The 20,615-nt window shown below is 37.1% G+C and overlaps 1 long non-coding RNA gene across 1 annotated transcript in view; it reads right to left on the bottom strand.

Annotated features, from left to right (window-relative positions):
• Window positions 1-10,195: 10,195 nt before the first annotated feature.
• LOC148057338 (uncharacterized) overlaps window positions 10,196-20,615 on the bottom strand; it is a 162,282-nt gene continuing 151,862 nt past the window's right edge. The window contains exons 3-4 of the long non-coding RNA XR_015699466.1: window positions 17,945-18,068; window positions 10,196-10,325 (exon numbers count right to left, since the gene is read on the bottom strand). This is a non-coding gene — a long non-coding RNA (uncharacterized LOC148057338). The remainder of the gene's footprint in view (window positions 10,326-17,944; window positions 18,069-20,615) is intronic.

The raw sequence follows: 20,615 nt of genomic DNA, 5'->3' as shown, positions 1-20,615 counted from the left end.
AAAATTGAGAAGTTGGGGATAATACTTAGGTTTTACTTGAAATTTAAAGAACTATGAAAAATATCTACCTACCATCTAAAAAGGCTAACTTCTGGAAAATTTGCGTTTTTTCCTGTGTAAACTATTGGAAGGCTGTTAGATTTTCCTTTTTCTTTCCTGATCTCCACATAAAAGAAGAGGATTGCTTAGCTAGCCACACAGCCTGGCAGGGCTAGAGTTGGCCTGTGGAGGTGGCTGCTAATTTTCAGAGCTAGACTTCCGAGGGCAAAGATTTATGCAAAAAGAGAGAACACAATACAAACATATCAGGACTTAACTATTTCACCAGAGAAAATTTTTCTGGGTTCATTAGAGGTTTTCATAATAGCTTCAGCTTATCTCCCCAAGGCTAAGCACAGCTTCAGGTGCTGTTTTGGAGGAAAGGCAGTGCAATGCTATCAAAAGGACTTTCAGTATGATGAACAAGATTTTGGCAGTGGGTGCAATGACTCCAAGGACAGCCTCACCAAACATCCTGATACAAACCCAGTATTTTTTGCATTTAAATGGTTTGGTTTCCTCAGGTATTACTCATCACTACTTCATGCATGTAGTGATCTTATTTGAAATTATAACATTTACTATAATACACTATTTCATCTCACTAGAAGATATGTAGATAAACTCTTCATACTCAACCATGTGAAGGATTATGATTATAAATTCAAACACATCTTTTCACAATTAGAAGCTACTTATCTCTTGAGTGCCTCACCAACTATGTGACATTTTTTATAAGACTGGGGAAAAGAGCTTGCCACTGGAAAACAGAAAAGTGCTCTAAGGAATCTTCTGGATGTCATTTTCTTTCACAGTTTTATAGTCAAGATATTTAGTGTCTTTGATACAGTTAATTAAGCTAATACTCCTGGTTGTTCGCTTACATTTTTCTAGACTAAAAGACCTGGTAGAAGTTCATATAAGTAGAAGACATGGCATGAACTATTTTGGCTTGAGTCAGTCATTGGTATGAATTCATGGATTGAATGTGGTATGATGGTCTCCACACATCATACCCCTCTGGACCTGCTCGGCATGTTCCAATTTCATTTCCTGACATGAGACAGAAAATAAGAACTATTACTACAGTTAGCAGTACACTCAAGTTTAGGAAAAAAATATAGTGCAAATTGTGCACTTCACTGACTTGTTTATCCAAAATCCTCTAAGAGAAACCCAAAGAATTTCCACCACAATAAAAATCTGATGATGTGAATGAAATCATACAGATTTAAAAATATGGAGACCTATCTGAACTACTATCAACAGAACACACTCTTGGAATAGGATGTGTAAATTCAGAGTTTGCACATGGATATGTGTCTTTTGTTTTGTTTTGTTTTATTTTGTTTTTTATATAACTGAACTAACTCCTTCATCACTGATGGTGGAAATCCCACCATCAGTGATGAAGGAGTTAGTATGTGAATTATTACAGGAGCTTGACCCCTACAAATCGATGGGCCCTGACACCATCCAGCCGAGGTTGTTGAGAGATCTTGCTGATGTCATTGCGGGGCCACTCTCTATAATCTTCGAGAAGTCGTGGAGATCGGGGGATGTCCCAGAGGACTGGAGGAAGGCAAATGTTACCCCTATCTACAAGAAGGGCTCAAGGGAGGATCCAGGTAATCATAGGCCCATCAGTCTTACTTCAGTTCCCGGGAAAGTAGTGGAACGGATCCTCCTGGGGGCCATCACGAGTCAAATGAAGCACGTGATTGGGAAAAGCCAACACGGCTTCACAAAAGGCATATCATGCCTGACAAATCTTGTGGCCTTCTATGATAAAGTGACCTGCTCGGTTAGACATGGGGCGAGCAGTCAATGTTGTCTACTTGGACTTCTCCAAGGCCTTCAATACAGTTCCCTACGGCCTCCTCCTGGAGAAACTGATGCGTTATGGCCTGGATAAGTGGTCTGTGCAGTGGGTGAGGAATTGGCTGGCGGGCCACATCCAAAGGATGGTGGTAAATAGCTCTTTTTCAAACTGGCAACCTGTCACAAGTGGGATCCCCCAGGGATCGATATTGGGCCCAACGCTATTCAATATCTTCATAAGTGATCTGGATAACGGGATCAAGTGTAGCCTGATGAAGTTTGCAGATGACACCAAATTGAGAGGGGAAGTAGACACTCTGGAAGGGAGAGCCATCCTGCAGGAAGATCTGGATAGGCTGCAAGAGTGGGCTAACAAGAACCTTAGGAAGTTTAACAAAGACAAGTGTAAGGTCTTGCACCTGGGAAAACATAATCCAGGAGTGCAGCTCAGACTGGGATCCACCTGGCTAGAGAGCAGCTCCGTGGAAAGGGACCTAGGGGTCCTGGTGCACAGGAAGCTCAACATGAGTGAACAGTGTGCTGCTGCGGCCAAGAAGGCCAATAGGATGCTGGGTTGCATCAACAAGGGCATCACCAGCAGAGATAAAGAAGTCATTATCCCACTCTACTCAGCGCTTGTCAGGCCACACCTGGAATACTGTGTACAGTTCTGGTGCCCGCTATACAAAAAAGATGTGGACAGGCTGGAGGGGGTCCAGAGAAGGGCCACCAAGATGATCAAGGGTCTGGGAAGGCTGCCATATAAGAATAGGCTGAGAGAGCTGGGTTTGTTCAGCCTTGAGAAAAGAAGGCTTAGAGGTGATCTCATCACCATGTACCAGTACTTAAAGGGGAGCCACAGAGAAGATGGAGACTCCCTTTTTACAAAAAGTCACATGGTGAGGACAAGGGGTAACAGGTACAAGTTACTCCCAGGGAGATTCTGATTGGACACGAGAGGAAACTTTTTCACAATGAGAACAGTCAATCATTAAATAATCTCCCCAGGGAAGTGGTTGACTCCGCTACGCTGAACATGTTTAAGACTCAGTTGGACATGGTGTTGGGCCATCTCGTCTAGATTGTGCTAGAAAGGTTGGACCAGATGATCCTTGAGGTCCCTTCCAACCTGGTATTCTATGATTCTATGAACTGTTCACATTTTATGAGTAAAGTTTCTTGAAATTCTTTGATCTTTAGCTTTGTGGTTTTGAGATTGGAAACAATTTCCAACTAACTGTAAAGCTGAGTTAAAAATTAGTAAAGATCCACTAATTTATTGGATTAAACACTCACATATAGGTAGGTCCAGTGGAAAAATCCAAGCTTGAAATGAAATATTTAACCATAAGCAATTCTTTATGCTTCTAATAGTTTGTACACGATAGCCTATTAAGCTTCTTGTCTGTATTCTAATGATGTAATCTTGAATGCCTGGCATATTACCTTGCTTCCAGATGACTGAAAGTGAATTTTCAAAGTGGTGCATGAGGCACAGGGGCACAAATCCTGTTAGTAGCTAATGGGATTTTTTTGCACCTCCTGTGCACCACACTGAGAAACCCAGCCTTGAAATTTTCATTATCTATATTTGTTCAAAGATGATGCCTTGTAAATACAGACCCTTCTGTATTGGCCAAATGACCTGTGTTTGACAGGTTAAAGCCATAATTTCTAAATTGATCTTACAGCTATTTAGTGCTGTTTCCTAATCCTTTTCCTGTTTCTACTCTTATTCCTCACCCATAAGAAGAAAACAAGATACTTCCATCCATCACCATCAACATCTTCAAGAGAGTGGAACACATGACATCATATTGACTACTTTCTCTAGGAAAAGAAACTCAGGCTTTTCATAGATGTGCTTACATACATGCTTCCCTCCAAGAATACAAATAGTCCTGTTCAATTAGGGGGGATAGGAGAACAAAAGTAAATGTGTAGAAAGGAATAGACAGCATTTCAAGGCCTTGAAATATTTACTGTCATGATAGACCTGACATGCTTTATTAATCTGATTGTTTACTATAGGTATTTTCATTCTGTATTAAATCTGTCAACTTGTGCGACTCCTGCAGATGCTACAGAAAATCATAGGTATCAGTCACATATTGGCTGAGGCAATTAAGTATTAGCATTTATGTCTTCATTGTCATTCTTAAAGCTTTTCTGTTTCTTGTTCTTCTAATTCTTGATATTCCCTTTGCCACATGAATGTCCAGTCTTTTTTATTTCTTGAAAAACTACCATGTCATAGTAATACCTTGATGGAATTGTTGCCGTGGGCTAATACATATATTGGAGAAAAAAAAATCCAGTCTATTCATTTTAAAATGTTGTATGACAAAGACATGTTGGGAACATACAATAACATAAATGACTCACAGTTATACCTTGGAAAATGCGTAGGCAGGCTTGCTTCATAACTCCAGATGAAGAACCTAAATTTTCAGGTGAGACCTAAAAACTTCCCTGTGACCAAGGTTCCTGCTCTTAAAGTTAAAATCAGTTTAGTTTATACATTCAGAAAATCCTTATTTTTCTACACAGCAGAATATCTTTCTTTTAAGTGTTTGCATAATTACACATATTTATAATTACTTCTTTTAAGGACAATGCAAATTGTTTTCATTTCATTTGTTTTTAATAGAATAGGGAAATTTTTTTTCAAATTAGCTATTTATAATTTCATGTGCACCACTGTACACACTTTAAAGCCAGCTTTTGTAAGAAGTGTTTTTCTTGTGCTTTAGAAAATACATTTATTAGTAACAGTGAAGCAAAACCTATTCCTTAACAGTAACAAAAAAGGATAATGATAATATCATGCATAAAACTTGTAACCATAGTACTTCAGGCAGTGAAGTACTTCTTATGGTTAAATCAGTGTGCAGTTGTCACAACCCCCCATTTTTCAAGTTGATAAATATTAGGTCTCCCTTTCCATCAGCAAAACAATTGTGCTGAGACAAAAAGAGTATTCCCGAATGATGTGGCAAATCAGTGGTAATACCACTTGAGATTTCCCGATCCTCAAACCATAGCTCATCCTGACTAGACCAAAATTCCTCAAGAAAAAAAAATTAAAGAAAAAAAAAAAGTTTATATTCTTGCTGAGTATCTTCTTAGGAAATTAATGAAATAAGATGACTGCTGTGAATATTGTTCTCCATATTTTCAGTCATTTCTTTATGGAAATATGATAGTTGCTGGTAGTTTAACCTCTGGTGACTTCTTTTTCCCCCAAGATTTGAGGTGGTGGTGAAGACATAAGAGAAGAAACAGGTGGCAAGCAGCTTAGAGCACTTTCTTGAACCTGTGCTTGCAATTACAGCAAGAAAAGGAAAGCTTCAATAGTTTTGACCTATTAGTCTGGTGACAAGATGCTTTGGAATTACACATGGCTGCAGATGTTGGTGCTGATTGCCTAAAAGGAAGCAAAAAGAAAACCAGGGATTTTTTGGAAATTAAAAAATTATTGGATATTTTCTTATGATTTTCAACTTAAGAATGAGTTCATTTAAACTCTTAAAAAGGCCGAGTAGAAGAAAAGAAAAATCATTGGGAAAAGTGGGTTCAAAATAGTATACAACATTTCTGATCTGTCCTGTTCTGTTCTGATGTCTCAACCAAATAACCGGAGACTGTTTCATGGTTAAAAAGATAGACAACCTACTACTATTGCATATCTTGTCAGAGTTCCCCTTGACATCAGTATTTCAAAGCTTCAGGCTGAACTTTGCCTCTTTGGGTACAAATTTATGGCAGTCACAAGTAACTCCTCTGAACAGCAGTTAAGGAGTTTATAATGGTTTAAAAATAGTGTTCTTCTGAAGAACCAAGGTCTTTGAATAATCATCTCAGTGCAAAGTAGAAACAAATCATTCACCCAAATTCCATAGCATACACCAGAGGAGATATAATGTGAGCCATTGTTTAAAGTGTGGATTATCTTTTATGTACCACCCAAAAGGCTTTGGAGGGGCCTAAAAATTACTTTTTTGTACTTTTTTGTGCTTAGATGATAGGATTCAGATGTTCAGTGAGAAATAAGAAATGAGTAAGAAAAATTTCTGTGGTATGAGAGGATAATTCTTGTTTCACTGGACACCTCGGTTGGTCTACGATAACCTGAGACACCTTTGATGATAAAGAACACGCAAAAATATTTTCCATTGCTGCAAAGTTTATAAAACCCAGTGTGTGAAATTCTGAACATTAATAAGATTAAGGAATTTAAATTTTAAACACATTTACTTTGGAAAAAAAGGGAATGGGGTGGTTATTCTGCAAAAGCCTCACTTTGCTGAAAAGGGAAAGTTTTTTACATAGTATGAGTGCTTTTTCTATAGAGATCAATGGCAGTAGCATGGAAATCTCATACTATGTCAATATGGTAATTACAATCTGCAAATGGTGAGAAATATTTCCGATTTAGCTCAAAATCATAGTGGTTACAATTTAAAGTCTTCAAGCAGTTTAAAGTTCTTGGATTTTTCTTGTTTATTTTGTAATTAATTGAATATTAAAGTGCATCTATGCATTCAATACAGTTAGACAATTTTACCTTCACAGTATGACTCTGCTCCTTGATACATGGAGTATCTCAGAGAGGAAAGTCTCAACTAGCATGTTTGTTTGCCTGAACCATATCTGATCTCCCAAGACAGACATACATATGCACTAATAGAAAATCAGTCACTATAAAAAAAGTGTTTAAAAATAAAAGAATAATTTTATGAGATGATGTCATACAGGACTGCCAAATAATGCAAAAAGAGCCTGAGAAAAAAAATGGGAAATAAAATACAAGTAAAAATATGGGGGAAAAAAATTGAAACTTATTCAAAAATGCTCTGTGTTGGCAAAACTCTTTTCTCATGGAAAATTGGAAAATAGGAAATTTGGCCACTGACTGAAAAGATTACAGAGTACACAGTAGAGATGAGTGGTTTTGAAATGTCCCTTTAATCAGCCTCCATCTACCCAAGTTCAGTTTTCATTTGGAGGAGTAAGGGAAGCCATGGTAAAGAGTGAGAAACAACCAGAACCACTTTTTGGTGGTGACCAAAAGAGTGATTGTACAGAAAACTGAAAGCAGCTAAACACTCCATGATTACAAATTCTTAACAGAATATTTGAAATTTTTGTAAATGATAATAAAGCCTGAGTATATCTTGAGAAAAACTTAACTTGAATGTAATTACAATTGGAGAAAAAACTTTTCCTTTTTTTTTTAAGGCTAAAAACTGATTTGGAGGTTATAGAACAACAGATATGCTTGTGTTCATGGGTTGTTTTGAAAGCCCACCTTTTTGGTGCTTCCTAAAGTACCTATGCTTTCAGCACGTGCTTCATTTCAAAGCCCAGGGCAAGCCCTCATTTATGGAGCTGCACTGTGCCTGGTGTGATTTGGGACACAGCGCAGCAGTGTGAGCTGGAAAGTTCGAAAGCGTTGCATGAAGTGCAGGCACCGCCGCAACCTGAATAAAAAGCAGACTCAGTTATCGTTGACAGATGATTTTATTATGCAGATAACAGATTCGTTTAATATAAGGAACAGTTATAACAGAAAGTGACTGCTACTTCATTAACCAGGACAAGTCCAAAACCAGCAGATATTCTGGCTGTAACTGCTTCTTGAATCTTCTTAAGTCTGAAAACTCTCTGTGCCTGTCCAAAGGGCTTAGCTTCTCCTAAACTGTGTTTTATCCAGAAGTTTCAGCTAGATTTTAAGGTCCCTCAGAGCATCCCTCCTATTATTATTCTATTTTCATCTCTTTCATCATATTCCAAATGCACTCAAGATGTTAACCTCCTATATTATTAGTTTAAGAAAGAGTTGAAATGAAAAGGTTTTACCATTTTAGTGATAATTAGAACAAACCAACGTCAATGTTTCTCTGTATATTTGTACCTGTTATGACACCAGACCTGTTATGTCATATTTATAGAAAGCAATTCTGCAAAGGGCTTGGACTCACAAGTTGTTGACTTCCACGTACACTCTGAAGGAAGGCCTTCTCTTTCTCAAGGGTATACAGATATTAGATACCAGCTATGTGGTGAACTCTTAGGAAAAGTGGAAGAGTGATCCCTGACTGCAAGACAAATTGTCATTAAACTGCTCTTAACATTAAAATAGAACGAAGGTTATAATGCATCTGTAATCAGATTTTCTGTGTTTTCTCATATCACCTGGTGACAATAACAAAATCAACATTTTAAGAAAGTGCATCTTAAACCTCCTCCAGAATGTCAAAATTAAAACAAAGGAGAGGATCCATAAACGAAATAAAAAGGCAAAGTGAAAGAAACATGTCAAAACAGTGCAGTTTTCCTAAATCCTCTGCTGAAGATGTAAATTGCCAGTCTGACACAACTGCCAGTCTGAGCTCCCCTAGTTAATAATCAGTTTAATCATACAAATAACTCTTTAAAGCAATAAGACAGATGGACTATCTATTCTGAAATTTCACTGCCCCAAAAGTAATCTGTCATCCTTAAGAATATTTTTTTTAAACCGTTATTAAGTGCCAACATGGTGGTAAAAGTGTACTTGCGAAATGCTGGAAGAATGTTTTCTGACTTATTTTATGGATTTTTTTTAAGCCTGACTTGAAAGGAAGATTTATTTTCAATTCTAGGGAAACATTTTAAGAGCAGGATTAGTTATAAACGGAACTGACTGCCCAAGGAGGCTACAGTTTTAGGAAGAGATCAGGCTTAGCAAAGTTAGTCTTCTCATATGTCAGAGTATTGAGTACAAAAATCCATTAGGTCTCATTTAGTCTTTTACTATGAGGCTATGAATTCTCTCTAACTATTGCTGTACTATTTAAACTATTGATAAATAATCGAGAAATTATTTGGTAATGGATTTTTTTTCCAAGCGTTATGAACAGTTGACTAGTAGGGCAGGTAAAACTGCTGTAGTGATACACTGGGTCTTTCAAGAACCCAGCCCCATCTAAGCTCCAGGGTCTTTTTAGCACTGTATGCCCAAACTTCTTCTTAACTTGCCTCAATACTTCTTGAGAAGATCAGCTGACCCAGACCTCTCATTTTATTCAATTTATTCCTCAGATCCTAAACAGGTTGTCTTGGAAAGCTTCTTTAGCCTTCAAAGTTGCAGAGGCCTTGATATCTGGTATTTTGCAGAAGAGTAGCTACACTCAATTCACCTACAACTGGTGATATGTGCAAACGTGAATCACCAAGTAATTTGTACAGATGTTCTGGGGTATTAAAGGCTACAAGCTTTGTGTCAGAAGTTAAAAGCAAACTGTTTATTGATGCCTTACAAACTGATGGGTAGGAAGCCACTGGCTAGTCACAGACAGTTAGTTCTCTCTCCATTTGCGGACTGTGGAAGTTACAGCAGGAGATGCCTGTGGACCATGACCAAAGGGCCAAAGAGAGGTCTAGAGCTCATGAGTCTCCAAAGAACAAATTCATTCAAGTAAATGTTGTACAGTTTAGACAGATGGAAGTCTTGCAATTTTTTTAGAGCTTCAAGATGTCCCTCAGAGAAACAGACATTTTCTCGTGTGCCCTAAAATGGTGCTCAGTTGAGATTCTCCAACCTGCATGGAAAGTACTCGTGTATGATGGTTATGATGATGACAGGCAACAACTTGTGCAAGCATGTTACACTTTGGAAATTAGAGTAGGTTGTTGGAGGCTGTGATGAAGGAAGTTTTTTATAAGCTTTATTTTAAAGCCCTTATGTGCTTGCTGTTTCTTAGCCCCTGCTCGTGAGGCCAGATAGAAAAAAAAAAAAAATTGGTGATATTTTTCTGCAGATCATATTTAAAGAAGAACAAAATTCCCAAACAAGTTCTTCTTTGCCTATTATCATTGTAGAAATATCCATCTTGTCCTCTGATATGGCTCATTTCAAATAATAAATAGATGCTTTTCTCTGGAGATCGAGTCAATACACACTTCCCTTTAGCTGTAAAATAAAAAAATGTCATGCTATAAGAGTTATAGTTTTCCTAATTTTCCACAGTCCTGGCAGATATTGATTGTGCACATATCGATATTTACATGAATGTAATCAAGCAAATGTAGTAGCTGACTAGTATTTCTTGCTGAATATGTCCCATGTATATGTTATTTGAAGTATATGTGACTTGTTTCTCGGATTAGTCTAACCATAACAATTTTTGTTGTGTAGTTCTGTGAAGGAGTAAAACATGGCTTGTGAGGTGAAAAAGAATAAATCCAGGATTAAAAATCCAGAATGGCTCTGTGAGAAACCCCCACTCACATCCATACAGCAGTAGGGCCCTCAGTCATCTCCTAGTAGGCCAAAGCATCTGTCCACAAGGTGTTTGTGGGGAAGGTGATACATGCTGCTGAGTAATGCTGCTGCAGACTGGGCATGCCTCTGTGGTAGAAGTACTCTGAGATGGTCCCTGGTCCTGTTCTCCCTCATTCTGCTGCCTGTGACAGGTTATCTACCAATGAAAGGAAAAAATATAATTTGGCTTCTTGAGTAACAGCCTCCTGTTTTGGGTCTCGGCTCAGTATTTTTGGTAGTCAGTGAGTCTTTTTCAAAAGTGCTGCTCCTGGATTCAAGTAGTTTCACGGGCACCTAAACTTTCACATTATAAGTTTCCAGCTTTTCTGGTTCTAAAAAGAAGAACAAATTGAATCTAGAAGTTCAAAAATACCACAAGGCAAGAAATCCTTCATTTACACCATTTTTACTGCTTCCAATGTTTTATGTTAGAAATCCTCTCTTATTCAGAAAATTCATATACAGTGTAGCTGTGTCTGTAGTTAAGATTATAAAAGCTCATAAATATCTTTGAACATCAGTCTAACTCTCTTTCATATGGGCCTGCCAATTAATGGACTGTAAAGATGCACAGTTGTTTCATGAAAAACATGTCCTATGCGACTTAAATCTTTTGCAGAAATGAGAACATCTCCAATTACTTTTCATGTAGCTTCTCTATCATGATCAGTAAACACCCCTCAAGAAACCTGCAAATAAAAATAAAGACTATTTTTCACCACAAACTGTAATTACTTTAATTATAGGATAATTATATAAATAATGCGTTTGAACACAGCTTTCGTTTTTTTCTTTGTTTTCTAAATATTATCATCTTTCTATATTTTCTGATGTGTAAACAGGAAACATTTAAGTTTAGACGAAGAGCAGGTGAACTGCCTGCAATACAAACTGAGACAATCAAATGATGATTAAGCTATTGAAAACTATCCAACTAACGGATAATTTTTAAGTGAGCAGGTGTACTTAGTCATTATAACTTTAAAAAGGAAAATATATTTGAATTAAGTTCTAAACCCCTTGTATATTAACAGGATTGGTCTATCACTGACAACATCACCAGAAAGTTCTGTACAGAGTTAAAAATTCAGATTTTACTCTCAAAGTGTCAATGGAAGACTAAGAAACTTCCAGAATTTTTTCTTAGAGCAATGATTTGGGATTATGTTATTATAAATACATATTTCTATAAATGAATTGTTTCAGTATCCAAAAGATGAGGAAAAAACAAATATCAATGCCCAGCTAATGAAAGTGGATACAGATTTTATTTGTTTGCTTTTTAGATACTCCATTGACCTTGACTTTTATAGCTCTGTATACCACCTGGTATGTTAGATGTGCAAATGTCACATCTTCTGAAAGTCATGGTCCTTGACATCATTATAATAGGTAAATTCACTTGCATGGCACTTAAGTGGATAAATCCACAGGTTTAGTTTCACAGACCTAATAGTGATTGATAGGTGAACTCCATACCATCTAAATTAGAAATAGATAGACTTTGTTTACTTGCATTTAGCTGCGACTATCCCACGAGATCAATGTACAACAAAAATGCCATTTTCTCCTGCTTCAGGCTCTCCTACATAACACAGTAAATCCTCAGATGTCTCTAATACAGTGATGCCAAAATTCCCTGCAGTCGGTTCCCATTGCTACTCAAATCGCTCATATTCTCCAAGATTTTGAAATGCGTTCTCATCAACTGTTCTGAAAAATCAAGCTGCCTGTGTGGTTTACTAAATATCAGCGTGCTTCCCTAACAAGTTAGAAAATTCTGATCAGTGCTAAGCAATATGAAAAATTAATGTAATAACTGACTTAATCCAGCTAGTGAGTAGATGTTAACACTACTAGAATTGCTATAGGACAGTCCTCATGCTATCTTGTTCTTTAATGGCATCAAAAATATTTTATCGCGTACCTGTAAGTGTTGTATGTATATATCTGTTGGTCATAATTTCTAAACTGAGAAAACTAAATTTTATTACTGCTCTCAGTATCTGTATGAGCTATAGGCATATATGCTTCTGGATCCATTTTTTGTGAGCTCAATTCTATCCTAGATGCAAAGTTTACACTGGGGTAATATCACTGAAAGTCTTTTATATATGTATACATATTTTGCAGAGCAATTGGCAAAGAAAACAATTCCAAAGGGATAAAGTCACAAGTCACATGCAAATGGAAAAGATTCCAGCTCCAATTCTGAGCCATAAACGATGGCTTATCATTTATTACCAATGTTTGGAAATCTTAACACCAAAAAGGTATTTCTTGCTGTTATCTGTTTTATTAGCACTCCTTCAGACTCACAGGGGTCAGCTTCTGCGCAGTCACACCCAATGCAAGTCTCTGCAAATCTCTGCGGAGGTCACAGTTAGATCCCACAGTGACAAATCTTTAATGTATGCTTTAGAACTGACAGCAGGCCTCAAGCCAGTCTTCTTTAACTGCACAAACGAGAGGGATTTCTTTACTTGTGGATGGAAGCTGTTCACGTTTTTATGGAGAAAAGACTGTCATATGCCAGACATGCTTTTGCAGTTCATTTGCCTGTGTCCTCTTGCTAAGACCCTTAAAATTTGAATGTAATCAATCAAAGTGATTTTCCTTACTTCTCATTTTAGGGAAACATGTTTCTTTGTAAGTGTGTCTCATAGAAAAATGCAGAATGGGTGAAGCAGCAGACTTCCTTGGCCTTTTGGAACATGCCCAGCTACTGAAGGCACTGTAAAGGAGACAACCACCTATGACCTCCCTCTGCTGCTCTGAATATACAGCTACCCATACTTCAGTACTTGCACACTCAAGTATTACCACTAACATACAGCACAAACAGCAAAAGAACAAACCCATTGCAACAGCAACGAGAATCTCTACAGTAGCTGAGATCTCTTCATGCTTGTGAGTTGAAATCACAGAGCAATAGATATCATAAAGACAGAACTAAGGGCAAGAAAGGCCTATTTACATTTAATAGGACTTTGTAGACTTACTTGGCCTGATCTCAGTGACATGGTGTGTAAATGATGTCATTTCACTGATTTAAAAGGAGTTTCTCTTTTATGTGGAGCTAGCCAGCACAAACTCTGAAATCAAGAGATTGTACCACTGTCTATCAGGAAAATTCTTATTCTAAATGTCTGAGTTTATCTTTTCAGGCATATTTAACCTATATGTAGTCACAGCATTTCAAATTTTGCTTGGAGAATAAATATGAGGTTAGAGAATTGAAGAAGGGGAGATTTTATACATCCTTAAAATTTATGTTTTAGCATATAACGAGGAAGTGTCCCCATGTAGGAAGATTAGGTACTTATTTCCTCTGCAAGCCCATGGTGATGGCTTTTCTCATCATAAACTGTGTACTTTCATTTCCACTCTTGCTGTTTTTATTCACCTCTCCATTGTTAGACAATTAAGAAGCTGTTAATATTATGTTAAAAAATTCATCCTATTTCACGGGGTTTTTTCCAGTTTTGTTCCACTATTTTCATGTGAAAACATGGATAGAAGCACTTACTTAGTAAAACAAAAGACATACAAAATATCAGAAGTAGGACATTTGTAGATAATCTTCAAAACTAATTGCCATATAAATTAAAGAATTCAAACCACCAACATGCTGTAGCTTCTCTAAGTTTTTTTCTTTATATATAGGAACATTTGTGTTGCTTTAAAAGATGTATGTGTATGAAGCTTTTCTCAATAAAAGCATCAAAATCATGCCCAAAAGGTCACTTTGAGCTCTCTTATATGCATGGTATCATCTGCTACATGAAATTAGGAAAGCTAGGAGGATAAGCAGTTTCCTTTAATGGGAAAAGATGGCAATTTCTCCAACAAATAGCTCTGTATGATGGCAGTACAACTCAGAGAGAGGGAAAAATTGAGGGGAATTACACTGCAGAATCAACATCTTCTTCAGCCCCTATGGGAAAGAGCTGTCCATTAGACCAGTTATTCTGACTGGATTTCACAAGTGCAGTATACATCTACACCAAGGATTAATATTTTTTTTCAGTTTTAGGTACCAGATGCATTAAGTTTATGATTTGCATACCTTCACTTAGTATTACTGTCCTTGTTTATTCTTTAAAGAGCACTTATTACATTGCAAATGCAGTGTAACATGCACTATATATGGCATATAGCTATAAATAAGTATGCTGCTGTTTGGTTTTTCTTTGAAGTTCCAAGAAGCTACTTAAAAACATCAGTATTGTACTGGAAAAATGTGTCTAATGAATTATTGTGGAAAATGTGTGTTCACATAAAGTATGACAATAATGCTGTATATTCACATGTAAAACAAGAGGCTTTTCAGCAGGATATTAGTAGACACCATGCAATGATAACAGCAGGTGTTCTCCTCCTCTGGCCCTAAATTTTATGTTTATGGTCCCTTATCCCTACAGATCTCTAGAGAAGACCTAAAAATAAGAATGCTCTCTCCAGGTAAATAATGGCACAATCTGTTTAGACAATGCTAAAAGCTCTTGGCTTTTCTTACTCCAGCAATTCTGAGTTAACTAGACCTGGCTGATTCAAAGAGTCATCTCTGGATTTACCAGTTGGAAGCAGAATCTCAGGACTTCTCAGTGTAGCTGCTCTAGAAAAGGAACAGCACGATGCACCATGATCAGCTTCCTCAGGAAAAAGAATTAAATATAATTGGTTGAAACCATATCTTCCCACTGTCATTTTCAATAAACGCAATTACATAACATTTAAACTGGGCCCCCAAAAGTCACGTAATTTAGAGATCGTGGTAATGTGTAAGAGACCACCAAGGTAAACTCTGTGTCTTGCTTTTCAGATGTAGTAGCTAATTTAGTTGTGACTTACTGGAGCCTAATTTGGAGCAGACAGTCCATTCAATATCTTAATACGTCATATAATGGATCTCCATGAGCTCTGGGAATTTTGGTCTTTCAAAACTGAGACATACAGTTTTGAAATATAGTGAAAGGATAATAAAATTATTCTTTACTTTGAATTCATACAAAAATTGTCAATTTAAAAGTGTGACTAGAACCACAATATAGGGTCAGATTCTCAGTCCCAGAAATGCCTGTTTGCATTATTCAGTCAACAAAATGGAGTATCTGTTAAAACAGTATAAAAAATGCCAAAAGGTGAGACCCAGGACAAGATCCATGGGAACAAGAAGGTATAGAGAAAACAAGCTAAGGAAGCATCAGCTATCAAGGGGTCTTAATAAAACATATGGGAGCTAATCCTTCTCCCATTAAAGACAGTGGCAATTCCACAGTCAACTGCAATTGCCCAGTTCACTCTTGATAAGGCACACGGAAATAGTAATTAAAGAAAGGGGAATGTGACACTTAAACTTAGTATTTTATGTCAAAACACTCATTTACTAGTGCTGTTAGGACCCCCAAATTAAATTGGCTTTTGGTTGATGACTCATTCACAAACCACTCTTGATTTGTGTCAATACATTAGTATTGTATGTCTTTGATAACTGGTTCAGCTGAATGATTTTTAGTCACTGTGCTGTTCATGAACTACTCATTTTGATTAATCGTTATTTGTGGGATGTTATTGGTCATAGAGTATATTTTCTGTTTCTTGATTAGCTGACTGAAACTTTAACAAAAGATAATGAGTTATGACTAACAAATAATGAGCAGTGAGTAATGAACAATGTATTTCAGGTACAAATTTGGAGGATAATAGTGATTCACAGACACTGCTTTGAATACTGTGAATACTGGGCTGCAAATATTTGGAAATATCTTCTGTCATGGTGGCAAGAATAACAGCAAATCTATGGTCATTCATTTGTGACTATATTGCAAATGTATTTCTTGCATCATTCCACCAACTCTAACTCTGAAGTAGATAGATAAACTAATGCAATCTCTTTAACAGAGGTACAGGAGCTCAAATTGAGAAGTGATTCCAAATAAACTGCTGAATTGATCCTGAGTGTGCTTCTTAATTGGTTCTTTTCCATCTAAAATCTCCCATAACTATTCATTTTTGAGTCTCAATGAAAAATAAACCTCCACCTGGGAATGAAATCAAATACCAAATTTTTTAAATGGCATAGAACAGGTTAGTTTTTAACAACTGGTTGCAGCTGCTGGATTGACTTCAGTCTTCTCAGATTATATTGGTGACATTCTGGTATGTTTGCAGTAAATACAGAATAAAGGGCTCTCTTTGCTACAGTAGTTAGCTGCTTGCAAAATCTAATTAAGGCTTCATACTCCTTAACCATTAACATTATTCCTTTAATAAGCACTAAATTAGGCAGGCATATGTGTCATATATCATCAGGAAATCAAACACAGAAGGTCAGGACTTTTATGACTTTCCATGACATTTCAGTTACAAAGACTAAATCCTGTACACCCAATTATTCTTCCCCTGTTTTTTAGGGACAAACAAATCTAAGAAATCCTAAAATAAACTTGTATTCAGGCTGAAATAAGAGACTGATTAACTTCCACTGGAAACAAAACTACCTCGAGCATTGTGTTCCCTTATAGGACCAACCAGGGGAACAGATGCAGAACTTGCTGTAGTTTCATCAAACCCATTAGCAGGCAGTGAAATTCCTTCCGTCTCTAAGCAGTCATCATGAAATATGTTATAACTACTGTTCCTACCTATATTTTCTGCATTTTTTTTTATTTTATCCCGTGGATGATACTGTGAAATCTACCGGTTATAAGCCAAAAGGAACCTGGAGGCATGCAGAGAGAAATCTCACTCAGTGGAGTGGGAGTTGCAGTGTTCACGTATTTAGGAGCTGAATTTGGATAGCTCTGTTGCAGGAGTCAAGTCAGAATTTAAAACAAACCTTTACAATGGCTGCACTTTCTGTGCTGGGCTTTGTTTAGTCAGGTAGATTTCATTCCTGCTCTTCATTTTCTCTGATGTTTAAAATTGCTCCTAGGAGGATAAATCAGTTTCTCCTTTCAAATAGAAAGTTAACACAAACACTAGATAACTTGCAGAGACTTCAAAGGAAAATGATAAAAATGCTTTTCAGACATAGAAAAAAAAAAATCCTCAGCACTCTTCATCCTCTCCACATTTCCTCAACTCTACAATGAACAGGCACGCTTAAGAAATTTTGGTTGAAAAAGGCCAACTGAATTTTCAGAAAGCATTTTGTGTTCAATTCAGTGCTGGAAAAAATGAGAGTGGATGTTTTTCTAATCTTAGGATCAAAGTGAGTATCCTACTGTTTCTGAAATTTAACCCTGGAATTCAATGAATATAAACACAAGTGGTGAAAAACTCTGATTTTGAAAGCAAAACTGAATGGAGTTTTCTTTATCTAATTTAAAAATAAAAACTGGTTTTTAAAAAATTAAAAAAATCTTTGGCACAATCTTGCAGTACCAAAGCAAGGACCATGAAAACCCAGCATGATCCATTCTTTCTGTGTTTAACCAAAGCACCTGCCTCACTTATATCTCTCACTTGACCTCTATTGAATTTATTATTCAGTATCTTAGACCCACTCCCATATCATGGCAAGTATTTTGCATTTATCAGCAAGGTACATTTAATAGTATATTTCTAAAGTGGTCAAATATTAAGACTCTTCAGCCAGCATAAAGGAATTAACTCTTAGGATGAGTCAATAAAAAGAATTGATTATCATTATTTTATGACTCAATATGTGACTTGGGTTAACTTGCTTTTTTAAAAATGAAGTTTCTGTGGCAAGCAGGAGCAAAGAAATTTAGAAAGCAAAGTGGGACATCTAATGTAGCTCTTCAGTACCTGGAAATCACCATGATTTTGGATCCATGTTACAGTCTGAGGGCCATCCATTTTCTGCATGCAGCTTGAGTGTTCTCATCATCCCCAGAAGCTTTCTTCTCTGAATTGTCTTATGGCCAAGGACCTGTAGATAGGGAAAAAGTAGATCAGGCACTTCTTTTTCCTTATATCTTTCAGTAAATCTGAAATTACGAATTACGCTTATTTTCCCTTGTTTTCATTTTCTGAACTGTGCTCCTCTTTTCTCAGGCCTTTACACAGATCCAGTCACCCAAGAGGAGCAGAAATGTCTTCCTAGAAGTTTCTTCCTAGAAACCCTGAGAAACCACAAGCCTCTGTTTTTTCCTTCACTCTGAAAAAAAGATCCTCTTCTCTGGCAATCTCTGGCAGCAGTCAAGAGAGGTCTGTGGCTAGGTCTGTGTGTTATGTATGCAAAAATGTGCTGTTGAATAGCTGCAAAATAGATAAATCATAACCATTTGTACAGCTCTGCCTGATGTCCCACATGGAAGGGAAGGTGCAAATTGCTCAGACAGAGGAGCTCTCTGCTGCAATATGCTTTGCAAAGAGCGGATGTAGAAGAAAGGTGGTATAACTGGAACTCACACCCATTTGTTTCTGAAAAGCCAGAGGACAAAACAAGCGAAAAAGCAATCCCACTGTGATTTTTGTTACTGTGAGGGAAGACTGGTGAGCAGCCCGGCTGCTGGGATTTCACTTTGAGTTTTGCTGCTTACAGAGGTGTGGAAAATCCATGCTGTACCCCTTGTATTTCTCCCTTCTCTCTCCAGACACTCGCTGATTTTTTCCTCATTTTTAGCTTTTGACATTATTTTTTCCATGCAGCAGAGTTATTATGCCCCATCTTATTAATTTAATTAATTACTTAATTAAATTAAGGTGTGATCTTTATACCTGCAAATAAAGTCTATTTTATGGTACAGTCTCCCACTGAGTCACACAGGGCCCTACACACATAACTTGCATTAACAGCAATGGGCATTACCTGCTTAACCATCTCACAGATTAATGGAAACTAGATTCCTGAACATCACAGCAAGCTCCTCCAAAATTCTGGTTTGCAGTGATACAAGGACCCTTAGAGCTCTGACCACTCATGGAGTAGTTTTTGCCATGAGGCCAGTAGTGGTGGCCCTTTCTGATACGCAGACACCTGTGAATGAAGATGTGGAAGTAACTTCAGCTGCTTTGTTTCTCTTCCATTAGCTCTCCATATATGTATTTGTAAATGCATGTACATGTATTTACATGCATATCTGTGATCATATGTACATAAGTATGCATACACGGGCATGTAAGTGTTTATGTTTATATACATAAAGACCCTCTCATTACATATTCATAATCACTGTTACCATTAGGCTAATTCAAAGAACAAAGCTTTCACTGAGATTCTGGTTTAACAACTCCTAATATTATATTCATGCATAACTGAGTAGATAAATCAATAACTGAATCATGACTTACATTTAAATATGCATTTCTTTGCATCCTCTTTAAAACAGCATATTTTTTTAAAAAAACCTTCGTATAAATATTATCTTCTTGTATTACCTTGGTTGGCAGTGTGTACTGAACTTACTGAACCTAAGTCATGCTGGCAGTATCAAGTACTTTTGCTCCCATATGTTTTTGATATTACAGAGTCCTGGGCCTGAAAAATATTTGAGCTGGAGGCCATGTAGCAATTTCAGATACTATAGGCTCAAGGCAAATAATTAGGGAAAAATACTAGATCAAGGAAACAAGGTTGAAAAACTCGATTTGAGCAATGGTGGATGAAGAAAAAGCAAACAAGAGGCTGAAGAGCTCTGAGGTTTAATTATGAAGGCTAATACATATAGACTTTCTGCCCCTGGCTAAACTGTGGGATCAGGAAACAGCTCCTGGCTCACAGGTCCTGCTTTGTCCTTCAGCTGCATCCCAGCTCTGGATTGGGATGAGTCTAATTTGTGCAATATTCTCCCTGTCCTGCTCTTCTGTAGGAGGAAAACTGAAAGCCAGAAAACAAAAATGTAAACCGATCACAGAAAACTCTAGTGTTGTCCCCAGTGCTGCCAAGCTGTACCAGCCATGCAACATACTGTTACTTTCCATTCCTATATCTCTTGAGAGAGATTGCTTTATACACAGAGAGCTCCATAATTGAAGAATTTATCTGAAATTCACATGGTGACACCCTTCCCTTTTCATGGTAGCTCTCTGTTTGCTGGTGCTATGCTCTTTTGCTATATTAAAAAGACAAACCAATGTTTTTCACAACAAATACATGCCTCTAGCTGCCCCTCTTTTCCTTTTTTTGACAAATAGGTTAGCTAAAAATGTATTTGCCATTCCAAGATTGAGATTAAGGAAAGATTGAGATTAAGGAAAGGATTATGTCCATTTCCACAGCCATATTGTGAGAAATGTTAACATTTCCATTCTTTGGTGTAAAGTTGTGACCACCTGGCAAGAAAGCAATCTCATATAAGGCTGTACTTTTTACAGATCTGCTAAAAAGATCCAGCAAAACAAACTCAAACTTGGTCAAATTATATGCCTTTGAAAAGCATACCTTAGAGTCTCTTTAGAGGTCCATTTTCTGAAGATTTCCCCTTTAATATGGTTTGGTGTAGCTGTAAAAAAAACTACATAAGATCCGAACTAT

The sequence above is a fragment of the Nipponia nippon genome, unplaced genomic scaffold, assembly GCF_047370975.1.
Source record: "Nipponia nippon isolate SJK-2023a ecotype South Korea unplaced genomic scaffold, ASM4737097v1 scaffold_1, whole genome shotgun sequence".
Classification (NCBI taxonomy): domain Eukaryota; kingdom Metazoa; phylum Chordata; class Aves; order Pelecaniformes; family Threskiornithidae; genus Nipponia; species Nipponia nippon.
This window is presented reverse-complemented; position numbering and strand designations above follow the sequence as displayed.